At 40.7% G+C, this 23,916-nt stretch overlaps 1 protein-coding gene across 6 annotated transcripts in view; it reads right to left on the reverse strand.

The window, feature by feature from the left end:
• LOC109406447 (coronin-1C) overlaps positions 1 to 23,916 on the reverse strand; it is a 242,486-nt gene that overhangs the window by 173,489 nt on the left and 45,081 nt on the right. The window lies entirely within an intron of this gene.

Here is a 23,916-nt window from a genome sequence, read left to right on the forward strand (position 1 = left end):
TTCCTTCTTTTAAACATCGGCTATTCTTTCTAGTTTCACTGTTAAAATACTTTTTGGTAATAATTGTTGAAAAAGGTAAAACAGCAGATCCGTTTCTAGTTTCATAGCTGCTGAATAGCAATTCATCCTGATGACCATTCGGCCTAATGACCATTCAGCCTAATGACCATTCAGCCTAATGACCCTGCATCACGGAAAATAATGGTGGCAATCAAACGAAAGAACATTTCGAAGATTTGTTGAATGATAGAACTAAAGGTGCACCCGAAAACAGAATTAACCTTCGAATGAGTGTAAGAGGGTATTCTGTTTAGAGGGTTCGAAAAGTTGGTACAGGTATTCTTCGATATAACGTACCCTCGATATAGCGAATTCGATATAACGTACATTTTGCTTCGATATAACGTACAACATTGAAAATTTTAATTTTTCTCAGGAATCCCTCAGATAAGCTACGAAACCACTCAAATTAATGATTTCTTGCAGTATTAACCTTGTTTCCTAGAATTAGCACAAATTGGGGGAAAATTTAGTGTACGTTATATCGAAGCAAAATGTACGTTATATCGAAGCACAAAAAACGAAATTACTTTTTCGAGAAAACTCATGTTTTTCATTATTGATTATGTGAATTTCACCGAAATCATTATTTGGGGTTCAGTTCACGTCGAAATCATCAATATTAGCATACAAAATATTATTTTTTTCTCTGCTTCGATATAACGTACACTTCGATGTAACGTACAAAGAGAAAACTTTTTTGTACGTTATATCGAAGAGTACCTGTACAAGGATTAACTGTAAAAGCCTAATTTATAACTCATGATTTTCCTCATCCTCTAAGCAGAAGTGAACACGCTGTCGCCACTCAATATTCTGTAACGTGCTCTAGTAAATAGTTGAGTATTAATCTGAACTACTTCATAAGACTGTACAATGCGTATTTACTATTCCGTATTAATTGAGAAGAGTAATAAAATTTCACAGAAAATTAATCAATTGACTTTGGAACAGCACATTTTCAGTTCCTTTTAATTCCACTAAGAATTGGCATCCTTCGTCAGATACGTATTTCGACCTCAACTGTAAGGTCGTCTTTAGTGTCTCCTACTTGACTTGATACTGATGACGACATTACAGTTGCGGTTGAAATACGTATCATTCAAAGACAGGTATTCCACGAACACGCCAAGGATCATCATTATCATCAAGTACTAAAGTATGAAAAATTGAGCGAACATTCAAAGCACTTGGGCATCAATCATATTAGTAGAATAGCCTACGTTATCATAAAACAAAATAGTAAGAGGGACGTTTCGTTGGAGAGAGGGTTCATTACATCAGTCGCCGGTAAGTTTCGTTAAACTTTGACGAAATGGAGCAGATTCAATACATCAAATCACCCGCATAGGCAAACATCAAAGCACGGATAAACAGACGTAAGATTTCGAACACTTTTCGTTTCAAAACATAGTCATGGGTCATAACCGCTCAATGCTCAAACGACTGAGTATGGCCCACCGTGAACTAGGTGGCGGTAGTGTGCAAACGTCAAACTCAAACAAAACTGCTGCCAGCCCCACGGGTGGCCCGTCGGCCAACTATCAAATTTTCAAATGGACTGTTGAATCAGCGTACGAAAGGAATGTTAAAAGGTTTACGTCTGTTTGTCTGTGATCAAAGCATATGCAATACTAATTTACTTATAATTCCTATTCTGACTAGCATCCCTCACCAGCGCGTGCTTCGACGTAATCAAACAAACTCTACTCGATATCAAGTCCTCTCCTCTGATCAGCTACCCACATCGCACCGAATATTATCACGCTTATTAAAATATTTATTAATACGAATCTGCTCTGAATACGAAATAAATGCGATTCCCACTGGGTCCAGAGAATATACCCGGTTATGGCTCGTGCACAGCAACTTGCACAAATCGAAAAAGTTTCTAAATAAGAGTTTTGTAGTGTGTGCGACATGGACTTGTGTTTTCGAGTTTGCTTGCACTACTGAGACGATGAACGACAACAACTAACTGTGCAGTATCGTTATTTATTCTCTAATGGGCTCAAATGACGCCATCGATCTGCTGTTCATGTTGAACCATTCAGGGACAGAGGCGTTGCACGTAAGCCAACAATTCGACACTTCTTTTCAAGGTAGTCTCTCATGTTTCATGATACAAAAATCTGCCATAAAAAAATTGTCATTATGAGTTTCGTCGATACATGGAACCTTTCAGGACACGATAAAAATGATGTGTAGAGTTCTTCTCAAATAGAACAAAAGAACTATCATTAACTTAACCCTCTAATACCCAATCCCGCCTTTAGACGGGGTATAGTTTGAGCATTTTTGTAATTTTTGTTTCGTGGAAAATCATTTTTTTTATATTTTTGGCTAATATTTAGGACTGTTCTGTGTATCTCAAAATGGTTTTTGGTGTATTTTAAATCGTATTTACATTTTTTTTAAATCATTGAAAAATTGATGTTTTAGTCACCTTTTAGAAGACGTTGATTATTTTGTATTGAATCGCTACAATTAACATATTTTAAATTTTTCCCAAATCACTCTATCCTTGTTTAATAGTTTAAGGGAATCAAATACACTCTAAAATTATTTTCCTTAAAATTACACGGAAAATATTTTTTTCTGTGAAAAAAATTTAAAATAATAATATTTTACCACTAATCATAAAATCTCAAAATGTTTTCATCTCAAAAAATCCGTTCCCCAAATTGGCTTCCAGGAAAAATATAAAAGTGTGGGGATGTTCAAAAATAAAAATTAGAAAAATCAAAAACTGAAATTCACGAAATCGAGAATTAAAAAGAATCATCTTCCAAAACATGTTTAAATCGATTTTAGACGACGAAAAATGATATTTAGATCAAAATCAAAAATTTGGGTATTAGAGGGTTAAGGGGGCAATAAACTAGTACTACACAACGAACGCTACCGCAATACAAATTGCTCATTTTTTGTCAAAATGTTGATGAATATCTTTTAAAATTGCTGGATTAATTGGCATGTTGCGCTTGAGACGAAACTGCATGCATTTTTTCAAGCAAAGTTTGCTGATGCATAAGCAAAAATGTAAAATCTGTGTCAAGGCTACAGAACATCTGTTAGCTGACCGAATACAAGTAATGTACAGGCCAATCATTGGCCACCGACAAAACAACATGGATACCTTGTTCTATTTGATGTTATTGTACATAGGCGTCGCATCATATGCAGTTCTGATGTACATTAACAATCAACGTCAATCATCACGTAACACAACAACGTGCCATCCTCATCACAATTTTCCCTTTCTGTTCGTTCCAGAAAGAAGCGCGACCCTTCTGTTTTCATTTTTGAAATTGGAAACAATCATAGGTACGTGAACACATAAACCACATTGTTTTCAAACGTGCAGTAACTCCGGGGACGTCCATGGTGCAACTTCAATAATGGAGCCCCACAACAGACGGACGATGGCCAATTCATAATGATGACAGCAGCAAATGAACAACGAAGGCGACAACGAACGACGATGATGATAATGATAATGATGACGGATATGGTTTTCGGTCAAATTTTACAACCGAACGTGCACCAACAACCGTCACGAAATGGTTTCGCGTGTTGCTGCAGTCAGTGTGTTTATGTGGACAAATGTTGCAGTCGTGCAGTCGAGGTTCTTTCTAATTTGCATGCAACATCACCATCCGATTCGACCTGCCCTGCACACGGAACCATGCGGGGTACCTTAGGTCGGAAAATATTGAGTCGAAGAGGCGCCATACGGCTTCTACGTGATATTTTATCGTGTGAAAGCAACAGGTTTCTGAGCAGCGAGCATTACTCGTCAAGGGTAATTTTATTACAAATTGTAACGTACAATGTCAGGAACTTTCCAATTGGGATAGGTAGCGAACAGTGTCAACGAAGGGAAATTGAAGGGTTACTTCTTGAAATTTGTCGGTCTTACACATGAACAGTATAAGCTGGGGAGGTACGTGTCATATTATTTATTCCGTGTATGACCAAATCTAGGCATATTGATTTATTCGATTCCTAACCAGATTATATGCCTTCTCCCAAAATTTGAGCTCATTTGGTTGAAAATTGAAACTGCACAAGCCCTTCAAAGTTTGTATGGGAATTACTATGGGAAAACGATGTTTTTCATTCAATCCACCGTAGCATTTCCCCAAGTGCTCTAGAGGGTTAGTTGACCCTTGGTAATCATAGGCTACTCTATCAGCAAAAACTTTGCCGAAGACCGCATTCAAATCGGACGCATCATTAATTAGTTATCGATTTGTATCCAACTGGACAAACTTTTACAGTGATTCTCCAGCTTCCCAACAGGCAACATTGCTGCATATGGCGCCAAAGATAGCACACTGAAATCATGGCTACTATGTTTCACTGCAAAATGCAGTGATGCCCACCGAATAAAATAATCATCATTAGTGAAGATTTCGATTCTGGATAAAAATCGATAACTAATTAATGAGGCGTCTGATTTGAATGCGGTCTTCGGAAAAGTTGTAGCTGATAGAGTAGCCTAGGATTACCAAGGGTCAGCTAACCCTCTAGAGCACTTGGGGAAATGCTACGGTGGATTGAATGAAAAACATCGTTTTCCCATAGTAATTCCCATACAAACTTTGAAGGGCTTGTGCAGTTTCAATTTTCAACCAAATGATCTCAAATTTTGGGAGAAGGCATATAATCTGGTAAGGAATCCAATAAGCGGTGTGGAGCAAAAACGATTTTTTGAACCACGCTAACGGGCATATATTACTACTACTAGCTGTCCCGGCAAACTTCGTACTGCCTACCTACTGCATTTTTTACGTACAGCTCCATAAAGAAAGCCTACGCAAATCCTTTTATTCTGAAGTCTCCCTTTCTGCAGGGGGAAGTCTGTAGTGTCTGAGTCTAAAAAGGAATAGACAGACAGAAATTTTTTTTTTAAATATATTGATTCATTGAATTTTTACAATAAAACAATAGCATGAAACGAGCTCACCAATGAATATGCCTCCATCTATCGCTCAGGCGCAGGGTGTACACAATTTTTATGCAGAATGCACAACCAATTATACATGAGTTTGAAAAACATCGAGAGACATGAAAACACGCACTACACGACTTATTCTACGAAGCTAAATATTCTGCTAAGCAACTACAAACTGGCTCTGCTGCCAGCGAACGAAGCACAAAACCGTAAAAAATCACTCAATACCCACATGAGGATTTGAGATGACTTGATTTGCAGCTGCGCATCAAAATTATTAAAATAACCCCTTAATTTATTTTAATATTTTAATACTTTAATAATTTATTTATATATAAATAATTATTTTATAGTCAGCACCGCGCAGTCTGAATAGGAATTTGAACGTAAATATCATAGAACAATCAGTAGATGATTTTAAAATTTCTATTATGGGATACATACAATTATTATTGAGAATTTTTTATTCAGTCGAGAGCGATTAGTTCATTTAGTATTTTTTTTTTGTAAATTCAATGTATTTTGAAATTAATCCGTCAAAATGAGTCTGAAATAATTATCATAATACTTTCAGAATTTGATCCCCAAAAACGACACAAGTTTCTTCAGAAAACTCATTAAAATTCCTCCAGAAATGAAATCAAAAGTTGCTTTCGGAATTTCTTCAAAAATCACGCCTTAAAAAACGCCAGTAATTTCATCCGAATCTTTTGGATAAATTTCAATAGAAAATTTGCCAGATATATATTTACTAATGTTGACAAAATATTCACAAGACCTCGTTCGCGGATTTAGCTAGGACTACACTGGAAGTTGCTTCATAAATGACAAATCGTATTATTCACTGAATTTACCAAGTGTCCTTCCAGAAGGTTTGCCAAAAATTGTGGGCAATTTATTCGTCCAGATTCCAGGAAAATCAAATTTGAGTTGTATGTTATAATCGAATTGATGGATCAATTGGAACGGAATTGGAATTGGTTTTGGATTGGATTTGGAATGGATTTGGATTGGATTTGGATTAAATTTGGAATGGATTTGAATTGGATTTAGATTGGATTTGGACTGTATTTGGATTGTATTTGGATTGAATTCGGATTGGATTTGGATTGGATTTGGATTGGATTTGGATTGGATTTGGATTGGATTTGGATTGGATTTGGATTGGATTTGGATTGGATTTGGATTGGATTTGGATTGGATTTGGATTGGATTTGGATTGTATTTGGATTGTATTTGGATTGGATTTGGATTGGATTTGGATTGGATTTGGATTGGATTTGGATTGGATTTGGATTGGATTTGGATTGGATTTGGATTGGATTTGGATTGGATTTGGATTGGATTTGGATTGGATTTGGATTGGATTTGGATTGGATTTGGATTGGATTTGGATTGGATTTGGATTGGATTTGGATTGGATTTGGATTGGATTTGGATTGGATTTGGATTGGATTTGGATTGGATTTGGATTGGATTTGGATTGGATTTGAATTGGATTTGAATTGGATTTGGATTGGATTGGATTTGGATTGGATTTGGATTGGATTTGGATTGGATTTGGATTGGATTTGGATTGGATTTGGATTGGATTTGGATTGGATTTGGATTGGATTTGGATTGGATTTGGATTGGATTTGGATTGGATTTGGATTGGATTTGGATTGGATTTGGATTGGATTTGGATTGGATTTGGATTGGATTTGGAATGGATGTGGATTGGATTTGGATTGGATTGGATTTGGATTGGATTTGGATTGGATTTGGATTGGAATTGGATTGGATTTGGATTGGATTTGGATTGGATTTGGATTGGATTTGGATTGGATTTGGATTTGAATTGGCATTGGGTTGGATTTGGATTGCATTTGGATTGGCTTTCAATTAGCTTTGGATTTGGAATTTTATTGGATTTGGATTGGACATGTTATGCAATGTTTGACATTTAACCTCGGAACATCAGCATGTCAGTTTTTTTGATAGGTCATCATTGATACATATTATCTTCCCTTTGAATTGGATTGGACTTGGATTTGGATTGGATTTGGATTGGATTTGGATTGGATATGGATTGGGTTTGGATTGGGTTTGGATTGGGTTTAGATTGGATTTGGATTGGATTTGGATTGGATTTGGATTGGATTTGGATTGGATTTGGATTTGGATTGGATTTGGATTGGATTTGGATTGGATTTGGATTGGATTTGGATTGGATTTGGATTGGATTTGGATTGGATTTGGATTGGATTTGGATTGGATTTGGATTGGATTTGGATTGGATTTGGATTGGATTTGGATTGGATTTGGATTGGATTTGGATTGGATTTGGATTGGATTTGGATTGGATTTGGATTGGATTTGGATTGTATTTGGATTGTATTTGGATTGGATTTGGATTGGATTTGGATTGGATTTGGATTGGATTTGGATTGGATTTGGATTGGATTTGGATTGGATTTGGAATGGATGTGGATTGGATTTGGATTGGATTTGGATTGGATTTGGATTGGATTTGGATTGGATTTGGATTGGATTTGGATTGGAATTGGATTGGATTTGGATTGGATTTGGATTGGATTTGGATTTGAATTGGCATTGGGTTGGATTTGGATTGCATTTGGATTGGCTTTCAATTAGCTTTGGATTTGGAATTTTATTGGATTTGAATTGGACATGTTATGCAATGTTTGACATTTAACCTCGGAACATCAGCATGTCAGTTTTTTTGATAGGTCATCATTGATGCATATTATCTTCCCTTTCAAATAGGTTTCAACGTGATTTACCGAGTTTCTCAAGAAGACGATCTTCGTCGGTTTTTGTTTTGTTTAGTTATTTTTTGTTGCGCTACTGTCCAAGCTCTATTTGTTTCCCTGCTACCGCTTCGAATCGTGGACTACATTCGTTAACTACAACAATTTTATCGTTTTTTGAATGCCTGTCCATCTCTATCTTTTCTTTGAGATGAGTACGTCGGAGTAAAGCTAAATGCGATGATTAATCTACTTAGCATACATGGTGCTTTTCTTGCATGGCTTCAACGTACTATCTGCACAGTGCACAAACTTTGGCATTTCTCGAAATTGAATGTAATATCAAAATTGGGTTGAAGTACAGTTTCTTACCGATTTTGGCAACACGAGCTGAATTTTATGTTGCCAAATTGGGGTGTTGCCAAAATCGGTAATTTTTTTTTTGTGGATTATTTTCAACTTTTATAAGTCAATTTGGCTTATATTTTAAATATGGACTATTCGCAAGTTAAAAAACGATCCCTGAAGGTAACGTTCATAAATTACGTCATGATTTGTAAAATTGTTGATTTTGGAAAATTTAATGAATTTTGATGTTTTTAAGAAGAGTAAGGCTAAAATATAAATACATTTACAAATACAAACGATTTTGCGGTAAAAATTTTTGGTCAAAATTTTTTGTTGCCAAAATCGGTAAAAAATTGTTGCCAAAATCGGGTGTTGCCAAAATCGGTAAGAATTTGTTGCCAAAAACGGGTGTTGCCAAAATCGGGAAGGAAATGTTGCCAAAAACGGGTGTTGCCAAAATCGGGAGTAGACAAAAACGGGTGTTGCCAAAATCGGTAAGAAACTGTATCAAAATACGTTTATGTTTGAGTTTTTGTCCGACTTCAGTTCATAACAACTGAAACGATAACCTTTCAGAACAATCAGTTGCACCAGTAAGAAAAACTACCGACCGTCTTCGTTTGTTTTGAATTCATCTTTCCGTATGAGTTGAACACGTGTGTGCTGTGCAGCACAACAGCAACTATCGTGGACGATTGGCGTTTCGTTCGTGGTGCGTTTATTTAAATTTTTGTAAAAGCCTCCCAGCCAGCTGCATCACACCCCACCACAACCACCACCGTTGAAGAAGATCAAAATGCTGCGTCCGCTCGTTCATGATGATGATGCCGCGCCGCGGACGGACGGTAATGACGATCTGACAGATGATGATGGCAGCAGTAGTGGTGATTGCAGATCACCATCATCTTCTTCTGGCTGGGGGTATCGTATTTAGGGGTGATACTCACTTCGTAAGTACTGTGTAAAAAGATAGGACAAGAAACGGTCAAGAAACGATTTTCTGTCGAAATTTCTTGAGCGGTACTCAGCTGGAACGGAAAAATCGATGAACTTGATGATCAATGATGATGGTGACAAGAGTGGTGATGATTGTGTCGATCAAGCCAGCTGTCAATTTTTCTTTTGGGAAAAATACCCTGACCAATTATTCCGCAAGGAAATTTTTTTCTCGCGCTGTTCGGATTTTGTGCGAGGTGCGAGATGTAAACAACATAGAGCGGCTGCTGGGGCTGGTGTGAATTTAGATGATGTTCCTGCCGGATTCTAATGCCTACATTTCTATGGAACCATCACCGGAACACTGCGGTTAGCTGTTGCTAGAATGGACCACTGGATGAGACGCCGGAACTTGTTACAAATCATACAAATTGAGTGTGAGGAGCAACTATTTTCAAAATGAAGTGGTGTTGATTAGTGATTAGTACGGGAATTATTCCGGGAGCTCTTTCTGGCAAACCTCCAAGAGTTCCTCCGGAGTTTCTTTCTGGGATTCTTCCTGATTTTTTTCCGGAAGCTGTTGTGAATTCTTAGCAATTCCTTCAAATGTTTCCAGCAGTTTTGGAATTCGCCTAAAAGTTCTTTCTGAGATTTCGTCCTAATTTTTCTTCTAGGATTTCAAAACCAGTATTTGAGTTTGTGATTTTTCCAAGATTTCTACCTGTAATTCCCCAAAAAAAAACCTCAGGGAATTCCTCCTGAAATTCGATTTCACCACGAATTCATGAGAGGATTCTACCAGGGACTCCTCCAGGGATTCCTCCAGAAATTCCTCCAGGAATTCCTCCGGGGATTCCTCCAGGAATTCATCCGAGGATTCCTCCAAAAAAAAATCATCCAGGAATTCTTCCAGGAATTCCTCCATGAATTCTTCCAGGAATTCCTCCATGAATTCTTCCAGGAATTCCTTCGGGGATTCCTCCAGGAATTCCTTCGGGGATTCCTCCAGGAATTCCTTCGGGGATTCCTCCAGGAATTCCTTCGGGGATTCCTCCAGGAATTCCTTCGGGGATTCCTCCAGGAATTCCTTCGGGGATTCCTCCAGGAATTCCTTCGGGGATTCCTCCAGGAATTCCTTCGAGGATTCCTCCAGGAATTCCTTCGGGGATTCCTCCAGGAATTCCTTCGGGGATTCCTCCAGGAATTCCTTCGGGGATTCCTCCAGGAATTCCTTCGGGGATTCCTCCAGGAATTCCTTCGGGGATTCCTCCAGGAATTCCTTCGGGGATTCCTCCAGGAATTCCTTCGGGGATTCCTCCAGGAATTCCTTCGGGGATTCCTCCAGGAATTCCTCCAGGAATTCCTTCGGGGATTCCTCCAGGAATTCCTTCGGGGATTCCTTCGGGAATTCCTCCAGGAATTCCTTCGGGGATTCCTCCAGGAATTCCTTCGGGAATTCCTCCAGGAATTCCTTCGGGGATACCTCCAGGAATTTCTTCGGGGATTCCTCCAGGAATTCCTTCGGGGATTCCTCCAGGAATTCCTTCGGGGATTCCTCCAGGAATTCCTTCGGGGATTCCTCCAGGAATTCCTCCGGGGATTCCTCCAGGAATTCCTTCGGGGATTCCTCCAGGAATTCTTTCGGGGATTCCTCCAGGAATTCCTTCGGGGATTCCTCCAGGAATTCCTTCGAGGATTCCTCTAGGAATTCCTTCGGGGATTCCTCCAGGAATTCCTTCGGGGATTCCTCCAGGAATTCCTTCGGGGATTCCTCCAGGAATTCCTTCGGGGATTCCTCCAGGAATTCCTTCGGGGATTCCTCCAGGAATTCCTTCGGGGATTCCTCCAGGAATTCTTCCAGGAATTCCTCCAGGAATTCTTCCAGGAATTCCTTCGGGGATTCCTCTAGGAATTCCTTCGGGGGTTCCTTCAGGAATTCCTTTGGGGATTCCTCCAGGGATTCCTCCGGGAATTCGTTCAGGAATTCTTCCAGCAATTCCTCCACGAATTCATCCAGCAATTCCTCCAGGAATTCCTAAAGGAATTCTTCCAGGAATTCTTCCAGGAGTTCCTTCAGGAATTCTTCCAGGAGTTTTTCCAGGAATTCATCCTGGAATTCTTTCAGGAATTTCTCCAGAAATTCTTCCAGGAATTCCTCCAGAAATTCATCCAGGAAATCCTCCAGAAATTCCACCAGGAATTCCTCCAGAAATTCCACCAGGAATTCCTCCAGAAATTCCTCCAGAAATTCCTTCAGGGATTCCTCCAGGAATTCCTTCGGGGATTCCTCCAGGAATTCCTCCAGGAATTTTTCCAGGAATTCCACCAGGAATTCTTCCAGGAATACCTCCAGGAATTCTTCCAGGAATTCCTCCAGGAATTTCTCCAGGAAATCTTTCAGGAATTCCTCCAGGAATTCTTCCAGGGATTCCTCCAGGAATTCTTCCAGGGATTCCTCCAGGAATTCTTCCAGGGATTCCTCCAGGAATTCTTCCAGGAGTTCCTCCAGGAATTCTTCCAGGAGTTCCTCCAGGAATTCTTCCAGGAGTTCCTCCAGGAATTCTTCCAGGAGTTCCTCCAGGAATTCTTCCAGGAGTTCCTCCAGGAATTCTTCCAGGAGTTCCTCCAGGAATTCTTCCAGGAGTTCCTCCAGGAATTCTTCCAGGAGTTTCTCCAGGAATTCTTCCAGGAGTTCCTCCAGGAATTCTTCCAGGAGTTCCTCCAGGAATTCTTCCAGGAGTTCCTCCAGGAATTCTTCCAGGAGTTCCTCCAGGAATTCTTCCAGGAGTTCCTCCAGGAATTCTTCCAGGAGTTCCTCCAGGAATTCTGCCAGGAGTTCCTCCAGGAATTCTTCCAGGAGTTCCTCCAGGAATTCTTCCAGGAGTTCCTCCAGGAATTCTTCCAGGAGTTCCTCCAGGAATTCTTCCAGGAGTTCCTCCAGGAATTCTTCCAGGAGTTCCTCCAGGAATTCTTCCAGGAGTTCCTCCAGGAACTCTTCCAGGAATTCCTCCAGGAATTCTTCCAGGAATTCCTCCAGGAATTATTCCAGGAATTCTTCCAGGAATTCCTCCAGAAATTCTTCCAGGAATTCCTCCAGAAATTCTTCCAGGAATTCCTCCAGAAATTCTTCCAGGAATTCCTCCAGAAATTCTTCCAGGAATTCCTCCAGGAATTCTTCCTGGAATTCCTCCAGGAAATCTTCCAGGAATTCCTCCAGGAATTCTTCCAGGAATTCCTCCAGGAATTCTTCCAGGAATTCCTCCAGGAATTCTTCCAGGAATTCCTCCAGGAATTCTTCCAGGAATTCCTCCAGGTATTCCTTCGGGGATTCCTCCAGGAATTCCTTCGGAGATTCCTCCAGGAATTCATCCAGGAATTCTTCCAGCAATTCCTGCAGGAATTCATCCAGCAATTCCCTCAGGAATTCCTCAAGGAATTCTTCCAGGAGTTGCTCCAGGAGTTCTTCCAGGAGTTCCTCCAGGAATTCTTCAAGGAGTTCTTCCAGGAATTCTTCCAGGAATTCCTCCAGGAATTCTTCCAGGAATTCCTCCAGGAATTCTTTCAGGAATTCCTCCAGGAATTCTTTCAGGAATTCCTCCAGGAATTCTTTCAGGAATTCCTCCGGGGATTCCTTTAGGAATTCCATCGGAGATTCCTCCGGGGTTTCTTCCAGAGATTTATCTATGGAAACCTTCTAGGATTCCTCCAGGACTTCTTCCGGGGATTCCTTCAGAAATTCTTCCGGGTATGCCTTCAGAAATTCTTCCAGGATCCCTTCGGAGATTCCTCCGAAAATTGCATCGGAGATTCTTCCGAGAATTCCATCGGAGATTCCTCCGGGGTTTCCTCCAGGAATTCCTCCGGGGACTCCTCCAGGAATTCCTTCGAGTATTCCCCCAGGAATTCTATTAGTGATTTCTCAACGAATTTCTCAAAATTCAATTCCTTCGGAGATTCCTCCAGGAATTCCTTCGGGTATCCCTCCAGGAATTCCTTTCGGGATTTCTCAACGAATTTCTTTGGAGACGCCTCAATTCTTCCGTTGTTCAGGGAATTCCATCGGAAGTATCTCAAGTAATTTCTTCTGGGAATCCTCCAGAAATTCCTCCTGCGAATCCTCCAGGAATTCCTGCGGGGATTGTTCCGGAAATTCCATCTGGGATTCTTCCAGAAATCTCTTCCAGGATGTTTTCAGGAATTCCTTTAGGGATTTCTCCAGAAATCGCTTCTGGGATTTCTCAAGAAATTGCTTCTGGAGTTTTTAAAGAAATTTATTCCTGGATTTCTTTAGGTATTCCTTTCGGGATTTCTTCAGAAATTTCTTCAAGGATTTCCATCGGAGAATTTTACAAATACTTTGGAATGCCAGGATGACATGCTGGAAAAATCCCACGCAAAAATCATGAAGGAATATCAGGCAGAAGTCTTGGTAGAATTCAGGCCCGGATTAAGGATTGTGGGGGTCCGGGGCCAGAGCGGATGTGGAGGCCCGGATGTGGGGCCCGGCCCCCCCCTTAGATCTAGCCCTGAGGAATCCCAAGAGAAATACCAGGATAAATTTCTGAAGGAATTTATAGATGATTCCCTTGAGGAATTTCTGGGCAATTCCATGGAGAACTTCCCGAGAGAATCCCATTAGGGGTTCTTTAAGGAATCTCTGGAGGAATAATCCTGGAAAAATCCTTGGAGGTATTCCCTTAAGAATCCCCGGAGAAATTCCTAAGGAATCCCTGGAGGAATTGAGGGAGGAATCCCTGGAGGAATTCCGGGAGGAATCTCTTGAGGACTTCCTGAAAGAATCCCATGAGGGATTTCTTATGGAATACCTGGAGGAATCTCTTGAAGAATCCCTAGAGGAATTCCTTGACGAATCCCTGGAAGAATTAAGGGAGGATTCCCTGGAGAAATTCCGGAAGGAATTTCTGGAAGACTTCCTCGAGGACTTCCATGAGGGATTTCTTCAGGAATTCCTGGAGAAATCGCTAGAGGAATTCCTGAAGAAATCCCTAGAGGAATTCCTGGAGAAATCCCAAAGAAATTCCTGGAGAAATCTCTAGAGGAATTCCTGGAAAAATCCGTGGAGGAATTCCTGGAGAAATCTCTAGAAGAATTCCTGGAGAAATCCCTAGAGGAATTCCTGGAGAAATCCCTAGAAGATTTCCTACAGAAATCTCTAAAGGAAATCCTGGAAAAATCCCTGGTGAAATTCCTGGAGGAATACTTGGAGGAATTCTTGGAAGAATCTCTGGAGGAATTCCGGGACGAATTCTGGGGGAAATCCCTGGAGAAACTCCTGGAGGAATCTCTGGAGGAATTCCTGGAGAAATTCCCGAAAGAATTCCTGGTGAAATTCCCGAATGAATTCATGGAGAAATTACTTAATGAATTCCTGGAGAAATCCCCGAAAAAATTCTTGAGAGAAACCCTGCAGGAATTCATGGAGGAATCCCTGGAGGAATTCTCGAAGGAATTCCTGGAGAAATTACCGGAAGAAATCGTGGTGAAATTCCTGAAGGAATTCATGGAGGAACTACCTAAGGAATCCTTGGAGGAATCTCTGGAGGAGTTCCTGGAGGAATCCCTGGAGGAATTCCTGGAGGAATCCCTGGAGGAATTCCTGGAGGAATTCCTGGAGGAATTCCTGGAGGAATTCCTGGAGGAATCCCTGGAGAAATTCCTGGAAGAATCCCTGGAGAAATTCCTGGAAGAATCCCTGTGGGAATTCCTGGAAGAATTCCTGTAGGAATTCCTGGAAGAATTCCTGGAGGAATTCCTGGAAGAATTCCTGGAGGAATTCCTGGAAGAATTCCTGGAGGTATTCCTGGAAGAATTCCTGGAGGTATTCCTGGAAGAATTCCTGGAAGAATTCCTGGAAGAATTCCTGGAAGAATTCCTTGAAGAATTCCTGGAAGAATTCTTAGAGGAATTCCTGAAGGAATTTTTGGTAGAATTTCTGGAGGAATTACTGAAAGAATTCCTGGAAGAATTGCTTGAGAAATTCCTGGAAGAATTCCTGGAGGAGTTCCTGGAAGAATTCCTGGAGGAGTTCCTGGAAGAATTCCTGGAGGAATTCCTGGAAGAATTCCTGGAGGAATTCCTGGAAGAACTCCTGGAGGAATTTCTGGAGGAATCCCTGGAGAAATTCCTGGAAGGATCCCTGGAGGAATTCCTGGAAGAATTCCTAGAGGAATTCCTGGAAGAATTCCTGGAAGAATTCCTGGAGAAATTCCTGGAAGAATTCCTGGAGGAATTCCTGGAAGTATTCCTTGAGCAATTCCTGGAAGAATTCCTGGAGGAATTCCTGGAAGAATTCCTGGAGGAATTCCTGGAAGAATTCCTGGAAGAATTCCTGGAAGAATTCCTGGAGGAATTCCTGGAAGAATTCCTGGAGGAATTCCTGGAAGAATTCCTGGAGGAATTCCTGGAAGAATTCCTGGAGGAATTCCTGGAAGAATTCCTGGAGGAATTCCTGGAAGAATTCCTGGAGGAATTCCTGGAAGAATTCCTGGAGGAATTCCTGGAAGAATTCCTGGAGGAATTCCTGGAAGAATTCCTGGAGGAATTCCTGGAAGAATTCCTGGAGGAATTCCTGGAAGAATTCCTGGAGGTATTCCTGGAAGAATTCCTGGAGGTATTCCTGGAAGAATTCCTGGAAGAATTCCTGGAGGAATTCCTGGAAGAATTCCTGGAGGAATTCCTGGAAGAATTCCTGGAGGAATTCCTGGAAGAATTCCTGGAAGAATTCCTGGAAGAATTCCTGGAGGAATTCCTGGAGGAATTCCTGGAAGAATTCCTGGAGGAATTCCTGGAAGAATTCCTGGAGGAATTCCTGGAAGAATTCCTGGAGGAATTCCTGGAAGAATTCCTGGAGGAATTCCTGGAAGAATTCCTGGAGGAATTCCTGGAAGAATTCCTGGAGGAATTCCTGGAAGAATTCCTGGAAGAATTCCTGGAGAAATTCCTGGAAGAATTCCTGGAGAAATTCCTGGAAGAATTCCTGGAGGAATTCCTGGAAGTATTCCTGGAAGAATTCCTGGAGGAATTCCTGGAGGAATCCCCGGAGGAATTCCTGGAGGAATCCCCGGAGGAATTCCTGGAGGAATCCCCGGAGGAATTCCTGGAGGAATCCCCGGAGGAATTCCTGGAGGAATCCCCGGAGGAATTCCTGGAGGAATCCCCGGAGGAATTCCTGGAGGAATCCCCGGAGGAATTCCTGGAGGAATCCCCGGAGGAATTCCTGGAGGAATCCCCGGAGGAATTCCTGGAGGAATCCCCGGAGGAATTCCTGGAGGAATCCCCGGAGGAATTCCTGGAGGAATCCCCGGAGGAATTCCTGGAGGAATCCCCGGAGGAATTCCTGGAGGAATCCCCGGAGGAATTCCTGGAGGAATCCCCGGAGGAATTCCTGGAGGAATCCCCGGAGGAATTCCTGGAAGAATCCCCGGAGCAATTCCTGGAGGAATCCCCGGAGGAATTCCTAGAGAAATCCCCGGAGGAATTCCTAGAGAAATCCCCGGAGGAATTCCTGGAGGAATCCCCGGAGGAATTCCTGGAGGAATCCCCGGAGGAATTCCTGGAGGAATCCCCGGAGGAATTCCTGGAGGAATCCCCGGAGCAATTCCTGGAGGAGTCCCCGGAGCAATTCCTGGAGGAATCCCCGGAGGAATTCCTAGAGAAATCCCCGGAGGAATTCCTAGAGGTGTCTCCACAGGAATTCCTGGAGGAATCTCCGCAGAAATTCCTGGAAGAATCCCCGGAGGAACTCCTGCAGGAAACCCCGGAGGAATCTCCGATGGAATTCCCGGAAGAATCTTCGATGTAATTTTCGGAGGAATCTCTGAAGGAAACCCTGGAAGAATTTCTGAAGGCATCCCCGGAGCAATTTCTGAAGGAATCCCCGGAGCAATTTCTTAAGGAATCCCCGGAAAAAGTCCTGGAGGAATCCTAAAAGGCTTCCATGGATGAATCTCTGGAAGAAATCGCGGAGGAATCTCCGATGGAATTCCTGAAGGAATCTCCGAAGGAATTCACGGATGAATCTCCGAAGGAATTCACAGATGAATCTTCGAAGGAATTCCTGGAGGAATCTCCGAAGGAATCCTTGGAGAAATTCCTGAAGGAATCCCCGGAAGAATCCCAGGAGGAATCTTAGAAGGATTTCATGGATGAATCCCCGGGGAATTCCTGGAGGAATCACCGATGAAATTCCTGGAGGAATTTCTGAAGGAGTCTTCAGATAAATTTCTGAAAGAATCCTCGGAGGAATTCCCGGAAGAATCCCTGGAGGAAGTTTAGAAGGATTTTAAGGATGAATCCCCGGAGGAATTCCTGGAGTTATATCTGCACAAATTGCTGGAGGAATCACCGAAGGAATTTCTGGGAAGAATCCTCTACGGAATTCCTGGAGGAATCCCTGGAGGAGGCTCCGGTGGATTTTCCGAATACCCGAAGCAATTCCTTTTCGAATTCGAAATCACATTTTTCTAGCAGCGCGATATTTTCAAAAACAAATCGTGTCCGGTTGCAGCAAACAGCCAGTTGGTCCGCTCAGAATATCACCGGTCAAATAGAGCTGGAGCGTTTCGAATTGCTGGTCAGTCTTCCTGTTTGCTATGGTCCAGATCAGTAGATTCATGCCTGCTCCTGGGAGGGGAGTTCGCTTGTTCTTGCCGATTGTCCCGGTTCCATTCCAAGTCAGTCAGATTGGTAAACAAAGAGTTTCGTCGATTTTTTTTCTTTTTTCTCTCTCAAGATCGACTGTCAAAATTACTTTGGTAAAAATGCACTTTTTTCCTTGACCTCATTTCTTGCGATCTGAGTACTAAGCTTTATGCGCGAGCGCAGCGTAGACTGTTATGGAATTGTTGGGTGGTGGTGATGATGCGGCCATAAGTAGCGGCCAGATGGGCTAATGTTTTGGAATTCCTATCATTACCCCGGTGCGGATGATGGAATACACAAATTGATCGTTAAATGTGGACTGTAATAATGCTTTTCGATGCTGATTTCGGAGCAGATTGCGTTTACAATATGTACTTGGATCGGACGGCCGCGCCAGCCGCAGCCGGCTTGGGAGCAATGTTTATGGGTTTGGAGTTAATTTGGAAAACTAGATTGCGACGGAATTAGGGTTCACCGGCTAAGGCGGTAATCTATCCAATTGAATGGGCCACTTATTTTTATGTTTGCTGGGTACTTTCGTAAGCCCAGAAAAATAAAAAAATGGCCCAAAAACCTTCTAAACGTTGTTGTAATGTACACACGCTTTAGTCATACAGTTTGTCAAGTGTAATTGATATGTCTGGTCAACAGAATTTAAGAACGTCGAGTAACTCGACTCGAGTTATCGAAGTGCTAGATAAGTTGAAATCGAAGTTTTGCGATTTCTTAGATAACGTTCGAAAAAAAAAGTCCTTCGCTGGAGCAACTTTGCCGCTATTCCATACAACTAGCGAGTTATGTTTCCTGTAACCTGATTAACTTCAAGTTGCAATTAAGTGAAACTCCTATGATCTGCGTTTAAGCTGTACTTCTTATTGAATTATACACTATCAATCAGTGTACACTGGACCCAGGACGTTTGAAAAACGCAAAAAATGGGCGTAATATTTTTAGTTTTAGAAGAATGTGTTTTCGGAATAGATTCATTCGGGTTTGAAATTGTGTATGTATAATGAAACCACTGATTTTGCTGATTCTAACAACGACTTTCGTTTTATTCTGTAGGCACGAAATTTGGCGCATCTTGGTAAGCACTATACTTCTTGAATAACGCAAATATTTTCTAGTTTCTAACTAGTTTGCAACTCGGCATCATAAAATTCATTCTATACATGATGTTTTAGTATCCCGACGGCTTACTTTTCCGCACTATACCAAACAATTGCATAATGGTTCATAATGCAATTCATTTCGGTTGCATTATAAATCATAATACAATTGTTTGATAGACAACCTGTGTTTCCACGATAAGAGCTTGAAAATCTGTGACGGTTATAGTAAGGCTTGCTTGATCCATAATTCGTGACCAGCATGATGGAGCACGTGGTCACCCAAGTAACACACATGTCCTATAGGATTTGGTGTAGCTTCCATATGATTAAGTTTAGTCATATAAAAGGTATATAGACTCATGTATGACAAGTGTGTTACTCGGGAGTTCCCATTCAACCATTCAAAGCATTACTTTAATCTTCAGCAGTCACGCTGTTGCATTTGTACATTGCGTTGAAAACGAAAAACCTCGCCTATTCTACACAAATCAGCGTGGTACGGGTAGCGGTGGCCAATTTCTGGAAGTTGAGGCTTTTCTTTACTAGCCTTCTGTGTTACTAGTGCATTGTTTCTTCTAAAGCTTATGTTATTTTGTTAATATCTACGACACTATCACAACAAATCACAGCTGAACTCTTTTGGAAATTACGAAGTCTTTTTAGGAGCATCCAAGAATTTTCTACAAGATTTCCTTTAAAATTTTCTCTAGTAGAATTATTATTACTTTATTATAGAGATTTTCAGCCCTAGGCTGGTCTTCACCTAGTTGAACATAATGTAAGCCCGTCCGAAGATTTTTTGAAAATGTCTACATAATGTCATTTAACTGGAGTTTTTTTCGATAATTAATTTCAATCATTTTCAAAATGCTGGCATTTCGTCAATTTTCATCCGGTTGTTTTGAAGTCGCCTTCATTCTTCTTCTTATTTCTTCTTTATGGCTCTACGTCCGCTCCGCACCGGGACTTGGCCCGCCTCACTTCAACTTAGTGTTCTTTTTTAGCACTTCCACAGTTATTAATTGAAGGGCTTCCTTTGCCTGCTATTGCATGAATTTGTATATGGTGAGGCAAGGACAATGCCCAGGGAGTCGAGAAAATTTCCCCGACCGGAACGGGAATCGAACCCGCCGTCTCCGGATGGGCGATCCATAGCCTTAACCACTAGGCTAACTGGAGACCCCGCCCTCAATCGATCATAAATTTCAAGTTTATTACACAGGCCATGTAATATCCGGAACCATTCCGAAGATATTCCGGATTGTACTGGGGTCAGGATGTGGGGGAGGGGTCTGCTTTTTTTTTCAAATAAATGAAAGTGATTATTTCGTGTATTATTGTATTTGAGAGGCCCCCACGGAACCTGTTCCAGGTGTTCCGGAGCGGCCATATCAGTTGATACATATTTCAGTCTTTTTTTTTTTCTGCCACATTCCCTCTTGGTGCATTTTCTAGAGAAATTTCGTGTGGAAACCCTGGGAAAATTCTGAAAGAGTCTTCTCTGGGTGAATTCCTGAAAATTTTCACGAAGAAATGCCTGAAAGCGCTTCTAGCATGTAAGTACTTATATGTTTATAGTAAGTCACAGTGACTGTAAAAGAATAACAAGATATATTCCTGAAAGGATTGCAGGACGAATTTCGGAAGAAACTTCTTTGCAGGAGCTGCTGGGATATTCTTGAAGTAATTCATGGATGAACTCCTTAAAGATTTCTCGGAGGTAATTGTGAAACAATTCCTGGATGACTCTTTGGAGAATTTCCTGACTCCTGTATCCCTCTAAAATTATCTTAAAGCATTCCAATACAAATCGCTGGAGGAATTCCTCTAGAAATCCTCCAAGTAGTTAAAACATCTTCAGTTAACTCTGAAAAAATCTTGGGTGAATCCCTGGAAAAGATTATGAACGAATTTCTGGGATTTTTGACCAAAAAAATCTTTGAAAAGAGCCAGAGAGAAATTTCTGAACGAATCACTACAGGAATTGCCGGAGCAATCCCTGAAAGAACTCCTTTAGCAATCCCTGAAAGAATTCCTGGAGAAATCTCTAAAGGAATTCCTGCAGGTATGCCTGGAGTGCACCCTGTAAGAATCTCTGGAGGAATTTCTGAAAATATACCTGGAGGAATTCCTGGAGAAATATCTAGAGGAATTCTTGGAGCAATCCCTGAAGGATTTTCTGAAGGAATAATTGGAGGATTTCATGGAGAAATTCCTGAGCGAATGCCTGGAGCATTCCCTGGATAAATTTCTAATAAAAATCCCTGGATAAATCCGTAGAGGAATTCCTGCGGGAATACCGGGAGAAATTCCTGATGGGCTTAATGCAGAAATACCTTAATGAATTCCTGGAGCAAATCCTGGGAGAAATCCTGAAGGAACCCCTGGATGAACTCTTGGAGGACTCTATGGAGGATTTTCCGAAGAAACCTCTTGAGAAATTCCGTAAGGAATACTTAGAGGAATTTCTGTAGAAATTCTTGGAGGAATTCTTGGAAAAAATCTCTGAAGCAATATCTGAAGGAACCACAGGAGCAATGCCTGGAGGAACTTCTGGACAAATTCCTGGCGGAATCCCACGAGAAATTTCTGGAGAAATCCCTATAGGAATTCTTGGAGCACTTCCGAAGAATCTCTGGAGAAGTTTCTGAAGAAATTCCTAGAGGAATCCCCGGAGTAATTTCTGGAGGAATTCCAGGAGTGATTCTTGGAGAAATATCTGGATGAAAAAAAAAATCGTGTTAAGTACTGTTCCTTTTAATTCCTCCAAGAATTTGCAATCTTTGACAGATACGTCTTGTACAAGACACTGAGAACGACTTTACAGTTGAGGTTGAAATAAGTATCTGTCAGAGGATGCAAATTCTTATGTCGAATTCGTTTATTTGCACCGCCTGCACCGCTTTGCCACCGGGTGTAGCAAACTTGCACCGAAACCGTTCGTTTATTCGCAGGTACTGTTCTGTTTTGACACCCGATTGGCACCGGTGCAAGAAAATGCTACACCCAGTTTGAGCGCGGTGTAGCAGGTACAAAGCTAGTTTACCAATACATGCATATCGCTGAACTTGTATCTGATTTTGTTTTAGTAGGAATGATGATTTTCTCTTCGGCATTAGGTAAACAGTTTTCTTGGATATTCGTTTATTTTGAGATGTTTTAATTCCCAAACAGCAAATCTGTGCGTTTAAAAATTATTTAAACTTGATCGATGATTATCACGTCTTTCAACTTCTGAGGAATCTTAAAAATTTATCGGTAACATATTTCAAAGAGTTGATTCAACGTATATGTTTCCCATCACTTTTTTATATTATCGCAAATATGTGGATTAATTGAATGATTTTAATCATTAGAATTTTTTGTCGCGTGGTGATCTATGATGTATGAAAAAAAATTACGTAATAAAGATTTGATAAGCCCAGAATAAAATAAAAATCTATTTATTCAAATTGGACTGAAATATTACTGAAGTAACATTTTGTAGGTACAAACAGTTCCAAAAACCGTAAATTCTTTTTTTTTTCTTACAACAAATATTGATTTTTTGAATTACATTGAAAGTCAAACAAATGTCACTAAAGGATGGTTAAAGCGTTTTTAATATGAGTTGCGTTTCAATAACATTATGTTTTAAAAAACATTTATTCATTTTCCTTTTTACGTTGTAGCTAAACGTTTTCTATTGAACTGCCTTTAACTTTTTTTTTGTTAAATTTGTGCACGTAGAGCGTTTACAATTGTATGTTAAGGGGCCATTAGACTGTTTGTCATTATGACAAATATTTGTCGTTGTAGTTCGACATTCATCCGAGGTTGCCATGATTTACGTTGTGTTGGCCTTTTGTCGGGCTTGTTTGGTCAAATATTTGTCATGTCTTATGGGACCTTTAGCATATTTTTTTATTGGGCAACGGAAATTGTTAAATTCTAAAAAGTAGCTTTTAATTGAAAAATTATGATATTACAAGAATATGAAGAAAATAAGTAATGTAGGAGTGTTAAAACATTGTATAACAATTTTCAAGTAACATTTATCATTACAAGTTTATCATGTACAAGAGGATTACTGAAAACTCTTGAAATTGTTCAATTGTATATAGAAAGTAAAAAATAAAAATAATTTTCTTTATCACGGAAATCATGAAAACATTGATTATGTTTATTTTTGATATCCTTTATTGTTTTCATTGACGCGCTCACGCGCTCCTACCAATACCATCATGAGCTGTCAACAAATTGCACCCAAACCGTTCGTTTTTCCGGTGTCAATTGCTACACCGGTGCAGTGCACCGTCGGGAATAAACGAATTCGACATTAGTGAAATTAAAAGGAACGGTACTTAACACTATTTTCTTTTTACTTACAGGTATTCCACTAACCAGCCCATGTTCATCATCGTTTTCTGGATGAATTACTGGAGGAATCATCTGAGGCATTCCTAGACGACTCTCTGGTAGAGTCTTTACAGGAATCCCTGAAGGGATTTCTGCTAAATTCCCAGAGGAATTCCTGGCGGAATTTCTAGAGGAATCCGTGAAATTACTCCTGGAAGAATCTCTGGAGGAATCCCTGGTGGAAAAATTCCTGGAGGAAACCCTGGAAAAAATCCTGGAGGAATTACTGAAGTAATTCTCGAAAGAATTTCTGAAGGAATCCTTGGAGAATTCCCTGAAGAAATTCCTGGATGAATTCCTGGAGAAATTCTTGAAGTAATTTCTGGAAGTATTCTTGGTGGAATTCCTGGAGGAATACCTGGTATAATTCCTGGATAAATTTCGGGAGCAATTCCTAGAGGAATTTTTAAAGCAGTGGTTTTCAACCCTTTTCAGTCCGTGGACCCTTTTGGGATTTTTCCTGAACGTCATTCCCCCCTTCATCAAAAAGTTTCATAAAAATACACTGGTATAACAACGGAAGATAATAATCTTATTTTGAATCATCGAGCAGCTAAAAAAATTTTCTGATCTAAAAATCAATGCGAAACTTGTACATGTACATTTTTCGCTAATAAGTTGATCCCTAGAGCTGACGTTGATAAAGCACAACTCTATTATCTTCGTTGTCCACTCTTTTCCGATGCTT

Source organism: Aedes albopictus, chromosome 2, assembly GCF_035046485.1.
Source record: "Aedes albopictus strain Foshan chromosome 2, AalbF5, whole genome shotgun sequence".
NCBI lineage: Eukaryota > Metazoa > Arthropoda > Insecta > Diptera > Culicidae > Aedes > Aedes albopictus.